The sequence below is a fragment of the Olea europaea genome, chromosome 10 (genome assembly GCF_002742605.1).
Source record: "Olea europaea var. sylvestris chromosome 10, O_europaea_v1, whole genome shotgun sequence".
Taxonomy (NCBI): domain Eukaryota; kingdom Viridiplantae; phylum Streptophyta; class Magnoliopsida; order Lamiales; family Oleaceae; genus Olea; species Olea europaea.
The window spans coordinates 22,037,791-22,046,586 of record NC_036246.1 but is presented as its reverse complement, the minus strand read 5'-3'; the positions used below and the strand labels follow the sequence as shown (position 1 = coordinate 22,046,586).

The 8,796-nt window shown below is 32.9% G+C and overlaps 1 long non-coding RNA gene across 3 annotated transcripts; it reads right to left on the bottom strand.

Moving 5' to 3' along the window:
- Positions 1-1,495: 1,495 nt before the first annotated feature.
- LOC111401500 lies at positions 1,496-6,528 on the bottom strand. Of its 3 annotated transcripts, none has more exons than XR_002704024.1 (3): positions 6,036-6,528; positions 2,275-3,848; positions 1,496-2,198 (listed from the first exon to the last, which is right to left on the bottom strand). It is a non-coding gene; the product is annotated as an uncharacterized LOC111401500 (long non-coding RNA). The 3 variants fall into 3 exon arrangements; XR_002704025.1 differs by lacking the exon at positions 6,036-6,528 and having other exon boundaries at positions 1,496-1,941; positions 2,061-2,198; positions 2,275-4,747; XR_002704023.1 differs by lacking the exon at positions 6,036-6,528 and having other exon boundaries at positions 2,275-4,747.
- Between the last annotated feature and the right edge of the window lie 2,268 nt (positions 6,529-8,796).

Genomic DNA, 8,796 nt, shown 5'->3' with positions numbered 1-8,796 from the left:
TTAACAAGTAAAGTACTGTCCTTAAGGGTAACCATCACCATCAAACTATTAACAATTTTGCTACGAGTACAAACACCCTTTTACAATGACAACCTAACACCTCTGGTGCCAAACCAGTAACAATCAGATTGATCCCATATTACAAAAAACATTTTTTATCGAGATAGGACGATAGCGAGCGGTAATATTCACTTCCACCGTCGAAAAATCTCAAGTGATCTGTTCTCCTCCTCCGGTCGTTGTGAAACCATTGCTAAGTTTGTTCTTCGACAATATCTTCGAACCCCAGTACATATAAAAGTAAGCAAAAAACCAATAATTCTTGCTTTCATATTCTTAAGATTCTGTTAGCGAGGTAACAATGTTGTGATACCCTTATATATATTTTCTAGGAAGGGTGAATGTTTTTAGAATGTTGCTGACTAAATCAGTAATGCCATAGTTGATCTCTAGCTAATGTAACCATGCTTGACTTGGATCACAGCCACTTTAACTATCTTAGTTAGGCTTTATAGCATGTTAAGTTTGGCATAAAAATGTAGCCAAAATTAGTTTTGAATCCATCTGTCGAAGTGCAATGATGTTGGATTTGCTGCCTTCGAATTTCAAATTGTAAGAGTCCTATAATGGGGAGAATGTAGACTTTACATGATCATAGCATTAATGAAAAATTATCCTATTAGTGAGAAATTTGGGTTCTTTTCAAGATTTCTAGGCTTTCAAGGCACATTATCAAAAGAATTTGCCTCTAGATGATAAAGCCAGTGGAAATAAAGTGATTTGAATTTATTTTTTTATGTGGTATGTAGATCGTAGGTTGAATTAGACAACATTGAACACAATTGTGCAATTCAAGTTTTTTATTCGAAAATCACCAACACAATCTTCACGTCTCTTTTTTACATTAAAGGAGTATGCATATTATATCTATTGAAAAAATTTAATTTCGTTTGAGCTCCAACCAACCCCCTTATATATTAGAATAAACATTATGCTCACTTATATGAATTTCGTCTGAGTAGTGGCTCTAATTTTAAAGGTGAAATATTGACAATTGAGTTATGTGGTTGTGTTCAATCTCAACATGCGATGAAGGAATTTTTGAGTGTGTCACAACTGTGGAAGCATGTCGCACTACTTTGAGAAATGTCTGAGAAAACATCGCTGCCCGTGGTGTGTAACTAGGGCATCAAGATTTCATTGAACGTAACATTCCGTAATGGAAAATGGTATTGCGAAGGGAATTCGAAATGAAAGAGGCTGGTATAATTATTTCCGTTAAGTCTATAAGACTTATAGTATTGCACTCTGTACTTGCATTGTTCAAGTTTATCGTGATTAGTTTGTTACTATGTTGTTCAGTATTTTGTATTGAGAATGACGTGAACCGAGTAAATAAATGTTTGAAGTTTATATACTGCAATGGTGTTGTATGAAATCATGATTCATTTCAAGTTTATATGTTTTGTTATGGCGTACAAGGGTGAAAGATTAATGAAAGAACTTGTATCCCATACTGCCTATGCCAATCGATTAAACATCAAGGATTACTGTCAACTTGGCAAATTAAATCTCATGGAATTTAATCTGAACATGAACATTGAATTTTTATAACTTCCTCCTTCCATCACTCTATATCAGACAACATCAGGCATTTGAGCATGAGAAGAAGCAATTTATACTAAAACAGTCTCACGACAACAAGCATAAGTAAAAAAGACCGACAAGGAATTTCACTACCTTAGGACTATTATAGTTACGGTCGCCGTTCACCGGGGCTTCAGTCGCCGGCTCCCCTAATTCTTTAGCATCCATGGTGAATAGGAATAGTATGCATAACAATTTTAGCAGTACCTAAAAAAATCACCTCCATTCCACACGATTATATGCATGTGCCATCATTTTGCGGTAAATGTGGATGGTAGTATTGCAATGATTGACCTAATGTAGAGGATGGGGGATCAAATTAATATCCGGTGAGTTCTAGAGGTGGCTTCTATCGAAAAGCAAAGTAAATAACAATTCAAAAAGGTGAAATTATATAAAATCAATATACTAACCAACAATAGGTATGAATACGAAAACGGCATCGATTGTGAATATTGTCTTTGTTGAAACGGTTGAATGTTGGGTGAAGCCTCATCCATATTACTGTCCTTTGATTTCGATCTCTTTCCTTGGTTTGAATTTGAAGTTGCCTACATGACATTGAGATGAATTAGATTTTGGTTCCGGACTCTATTAGAATGGAGAAGGTAAGAGGCCAAAACACACCTTTGATTTCTTTGAAGTCGAAACCAATGGGCTTTTCTTCTGAAGTTTCCTTGGCTTGCCTTTTCAACGATTTAGGATCTCTTGTGCTCATACTGGCACTATTAAACAAACCAGTACACCGAGATCCTTACCAAATGTTATGCTGTGACACTACATTACTTCTACTACTCGACTTGTTCTACTTCAAATCTTTAGCCTTGTATTTTATTCAATCCATTATAGCATGTGTTTGCCCTTCATCATCTACGGCAAGGTTCGTCACTTCTGCAAAAGCCTGGCACTACTGCCATGGAGTACTAACCAAACCTTCATAGTTTACTGCTATCCTCATGTGTACTCTACTTACATCTCTCCATCATCTACATATTATATATTTCTCTGGAAGTAATGTGACATCAATTGGGGATCAAAACTGTGACCGCACACCTTCAAATTATGCCCCGAAACTCAAACAAGTGGCAACTGTAAGTAATCTCACATCCATCTCTCCGAAATGAGGCAGAAAATATTTTTTTCTTCCGATGCTCATGATACACGACATCCTCTAACACCTTGTATGTGGTCCTAAAACATCCCTTAGAAATAGATATGATGTTGCAATAAACCTTTTCTGTGAACTCATCTTAAGCTAGCCTGAATTTAGAGATTGCTAGCCTGAATTTAGAGATTGTGAAAACTGATTGAAATAACTTCTCGGTCTCATAATTTGTAGCACACGGTAACATTTGCGTGAATGATTTTGGAATCAGCTTGAAATTCTTTCTCAACCTCTCTTTCATATTATTCCCCAAACTACTTAAATAAGGTTTCAGAATGCATACCCATCGAAGAACGCATGCCTATTCTCACTTCACTGTATTGTTGACACCATCGCACAAAAATTGGTCTTCAAAAAGCAAGGCACCCAAAGATCTCTATTCTCGTCTAGTCTCGACCAGTAATCATTGTCATGCAATTCATACTCGTTGATCATCAACCACCATCTTTCTACAAATTCTTAAAGAAAATGAGAATCATTTACTTGTTTGTGTATAATAGAAAATATTGATGTCTTATCAACACGATAACCAAACTTCTCTGTCAACTTTTTCAAAATGTACTACAAACACAATCTATGCGTCGTATTTGAAAAACGATCTGAATTGCATTTTTGCACTACCCCGTTTTGATCAGTATTTCTTCCATGCGGGGGTAGACCATTCATACACTGAAACCATGTCCTGAGAAGCCACACATAAGTATATGTGTCCTCATTTGATAGTAAACCACATCCAAGCAGTATTGATTGTCCATGATGATTCATTACAACAAAGGGGGCGAAAGGCATGTCGTACTTATTAGTAAAGTAAGTGGTGTTGAATGTGACGACATTATCGAACTATCTGTATGCTTGCGTAAACCGATTATCTGTCCAAAATACGTTCTTTAGCAAGCATTGTGCTTACATCTTTGAAAAGTATTATTGTATTGCAGCGGCATCTCAATCTCCAAATCGTAATCATCTAACTCTTTTGACAGGTCTCGACAATCCTTTTCAAGGCATGTCATTTTCTCATATCCCCATGCTTCCACAACTGCAGAGTTGTAACTTTTGTACAATGAAATTCTTGTAATATCATTCACCTCAAGCTTACGTTTCACATTTGCAATCAATTCTCCATTGCATTGATACAACCTAGATTTTGAATGACTTGTTTTATGACTATGCTCAAGGTGGACCATGTTAATTCATCCAACTACCTGAATATCTAAAGATGTAGAGATCATTGCTTTACAATTTGTCTAACTTGTTGGTTGTGGATTCAAAGAACCGCTTGTACTCTAGCTTCTTTAATGTCACATATCTGAGAACTTCATCGTTACCCTTTTTCGAATTTCTTTTCCTAACTAGAAAACTAACGTCATAAGAATATCTTTTACTCATCTCAGATGTTTATTTTTCATCCTTAAAGATCATACCTACCTCAAGACAATTACACCGTTCCCTCCTAACGTTTCATTTTCGACGACGTTAACATTTTCTCAACGTTCTCCACACTAGACAACCAAAAATTCATTTTGCATGTCATGCTTTTTTCAACAGGGACAACCAAAGAAATGATAACGTTCAGGAAGACATAAACCAATTCCAATAAAATAGATAATAAAAAATTGAAAATTTACATCAGCGAATTTGGCAATCTTACTAAATAGAAAGCATTTGGATTTTTTTGTTGCATTACGAAAATCGAGGTATCTGAACCATACATTACGTCAGATATTTTACAAAAATTTTGCTATGAATACAAAAAATTGTGCATATATCAAGCTTTTGTTAAAAAACGAATATGGTCAACTGGATATGCAAAGGGCCTAACGATAACATAATTAGTATAAGGTAATTAGTACAAAACATCATTATCTTTCACTGTTATTGTATAAAATGTCATTCCTTTTATTTTTTGCATTTTCACCTTTTTATTGGGAAAAAAGTCATTTCCATCCAATTTCTCAATTTAAAAAATGTAAAATGATAAATATACCCTCATATTTAAATTAAAAAAAAAAAGAATTGAAAAATTCAAGAACAAATTGTAATTATACTCCCAAACTTTTTTAAAAACTGTAAATGTGCCCAAATAAATTATTAAAACGGTGATTAACACAAAACGTCCACATCTTTCAATATTATTGTGTAAAACGTTTCTATCTTTCATTTTTTTTATATGTTCACCCTTATTTTCACATTACATTACGAAAATCATCATTTTCATCTATTTTCTCAATTAAAAGCTATAAGATGATGAATATACCCTCATATTTAAATAAAACAAAAAATAAATAAATAACTGATACTATGCTCCCAAAATTTTCGAAAAAGTACAAAAAAACTCCAAATAATAATTAAAAAATAAAGTTATTTTTTTATTTTTTGTTTTTAATTATTTATTTGAAAATTATTTGTACTTTGTTTGGAAATTTTGAGAGTAGTTGCAATTTGTTCGTTAATTTTGTTTTATTTAAATAGGAGGGTATATTCGTCATTTTACAGTTTTAATTGAAAAAATGAATAAAAATGATGATTTTCACAATAAAATGTGAAAAGAATGGTGAGAATGCCAAAAAATAAAAGATAGAAACGTTTTGCAAATATTATTGAAAGATATGAACGTTTTGCAGAAATTACCCTTTTAATAATTTATTTGGACCCATTTACAATTTTTTTAAAAGTTTTGGAGTATAATTACAATTTGTCTTTAATTTTTCTTTTCTTTTTTGTTTAAATAAGAGGGTTTATTCACAATTTTTTATTAAGAAATTGGATGAAAATGACTTTTTGCACAATAAAATGTGAAAATATGGGTAATAATGTCAAAAAATAAAAGGTATAAACATTTTTCACAATAACATTGAAAGGTAAGAACGTTTTATACTAATTACCCTTAATATAAATAAGTTTGTCGAACATTTATGCACTTTTTTCATTGCACCCTAAAATAAATTAATTCTCCAATTTTTAACTCCCCTACCGTTAATAGAGCTAATTAAGACCAATCCGTGTGTTCAAATGTCAAATGTTCAAAGTTTTGGGATTTCTGTGAAAAATTTATCTTTGAACAGCCGTTGCATTTTTCTGCTTCTTGACATTTCTGATATTTTATACAAATTTCTATATTTTCCATCACTTCTTAGATATAATTTCTCAACAGTAACACGTTCTTCAGAGCAAAAAAAGAAATAAAACTAAAATCAAAACTGAACAGATTTCTACAGTAACTAACCTTCACGCGAGAATTAGCTGTCGAAATGTCCTCGCCAATTGAGTTACTATCTTCCGGAAGACGTGAGATTTCTAGTTTGCGGGTGTGGGATTTTATTGAAAAATGGGGAGCTCGAGGGAGACAGAGGTGAATGGTGGAAAAAATTGTGTTTGCCAACCAGAAATACATCGGCTATAGACTTCACATGTGCCAGGCTTCTCTCCAGTTGTGAAGCTCAACTGTGGTAAATGGTGGGAACAAATTGGGTTTTCCATCGATTTCCTTTCATTCCATTATTTTATCCGTTTCTTTCTTTTGTATGCTTCTTCAAAATGCCACATCATCAAATTTTAAAATCTTGTAAAAGGTCTGTGAAAGGGTTCATGTACTCATAGCAAAATTGTAACACCCTAAAATCTGTTTCATATTTTTTGTTCAAAAATAGACTTGAGGTGTTATCAAAAAATCAATCTTCTATATCTAATTTAAGCGAAAATTCTTTTATTTTTTTTTTTTGAAATTTGATCGATAATACGATAATGATAAATTAACAATTTAAGCAAAAAATTTCAAACTAAATAAAATTTTGAAATACTACGATGTCAACCCATAAATTTAAATTTAACATAGAACGTCAAATGTTCGAATACAAAAAAAAAAACTATTAAATAACGTGCATAAAATTTAACATAAGGATTTTTTCAAATGTAAATCTGCAATTATCATTTCTAGAAATTTTTACTTGGTGACCCTATAAGCATCACTCAATTAATCTTCCATGCGTCCACACGATCCGTTTTAATCTGAAAATTATTGTAAGAGTGAGTATTTTGAAGCACTCAACAAAAATGCGTATTCTTATTTAACTTGATATAAATATAAAATGATATAAAATTCCGACGTTTCTTAAATTTAAAGCAAACTGATCATGATATCCAAAAGCTCAAAGCATTTCTACAACTTATAGGATTTACATCTTCGATCTAATGGTTCATCCCGTAAGATTTAACATACTCGACCTAACAGACCATTCCGTAGATTTGACCTAACGATTTATCTTGTAGGATTTAATATAGAATTGTCCCAAATGCCTTAGAGTATTTCATGCCAAGTATATAAAAAATGTCAAGAAAATAAGAATTTACCACTTGCATAACGTGTTCTTACCTCAATGACACCAAAATAAAATCTGAAAATATGGCTTGTAGAGTAGTAAAACAAATTGTTTCTAATAGATTGTGTGTGTAAATTTATAAGGAGTGAACTTTTTTCGGGAAAATACATTCTAATTATATCACCTACAGGTATAACTGATGAGTGCAATTTGTGCACTTATTTAGACTATTTTATTAAACTTTTATGTCGTCAATTTATTAATTTTTATTTGACTCAAGTTAATTTTCTTTGTATTTTTAGTGATGGACTCGTTCGGAGCAAATAAAAAGGATGAAGAATAAATTGGCTATTGGATGCAATATTGAGGATCAAACTCAACACTTGTAAAATTGAAGAGGACGTTGATTGCACAATTGAGGAACTCAAGGACTACATTGCATTAACTTAAAAGTTTGATGATTTGGAAAAAATAAATTATCGGCTTGTTTGGGAGGGATTTTTTACTCAAAAAAATTGATTTTTTGACCGTTATTTCACTACTTCAGCTGTAATTTTTGATTTTTTCTCTCACAGGTGGACCCCACTTTTCTTCTAACGGTCAAAAAATTAATTCTCAAAATCCCTCCCAAACGGGGCCTATTAATAGGACCTCAATTTGGAATTAATTAAATTGGGCTTTGGAGTCAAAAGAAAAGAAAGAGGTGAGATATGGAAAAGAAGTGGGCTGCCGGCAAGAAGAAAAGGATTGGAATTGTATTGGAAGTCAATAATTGTTGCCACTTTGGAATTCAAATCATACATAATAAAAGTGGGCTGCTTTGGCTTTTGGGTGGGGGGGGATAAAAAAATAAATAAATATATACACACACAATTCACCCACGCCAACTCGAGGGAGAATTCGGTAGCAAGGAGAGACTAACCTATAGAGAAAACAGAAACCGAGAGCCAACTGGGAAAAGAGGAAAGGACTGCCGGGTGAGAAATTGGAGAAGAATTGGCGTTTGTTTGGGAGTCCAACATTGTGGCTGTAGGAAATAAAAAAGATGTGGCTGAATCAGATTTTATATACATATAAATTGGTGGCCCACAGAAAGAATTTAGAGAAGAAGTGGGCTAATTCTTATATATATACACACACGCATCAATAAACAGCAATTGGGCAGGATGAGAGTTTTGATTGGAATTACTTACATACACGCCAAGCGGGAATTAGACACACACATACAAGTGGACGGGTGCCTAGGAATAATCAACATACACGTGCACAAGTCGAGCAAATTTGTGGAAAATTTAATAATGTTCCATCAATTTTTTTGGGTGATCTCTTTCCACCGTATGTGTTTAATTTCAACATCATGTTAGGCTAATGTTTCTCATGCATTGGATGAAAATGAAACCCGTTATTATTTATTTTTAATTCAAGACACGTGGTTTAGTTAAATTCTTGCAATTGTTGAGTAATCCTGCATGCTTAATTTTATTATTGGATTGTTTGATCACCAATTAAATATATGGTTGCTTGTTGTAGTGCTGTGAGGTTCACAATAAGTTTAGAACACCGCATGATTAACATACGTACAATAAATTTTAGGAATAAAATTTATTACGTGTGCAATCTTTGAGAAAATTGTGAAATTAAATGCTTTCTATTCATATGAATTCAGAC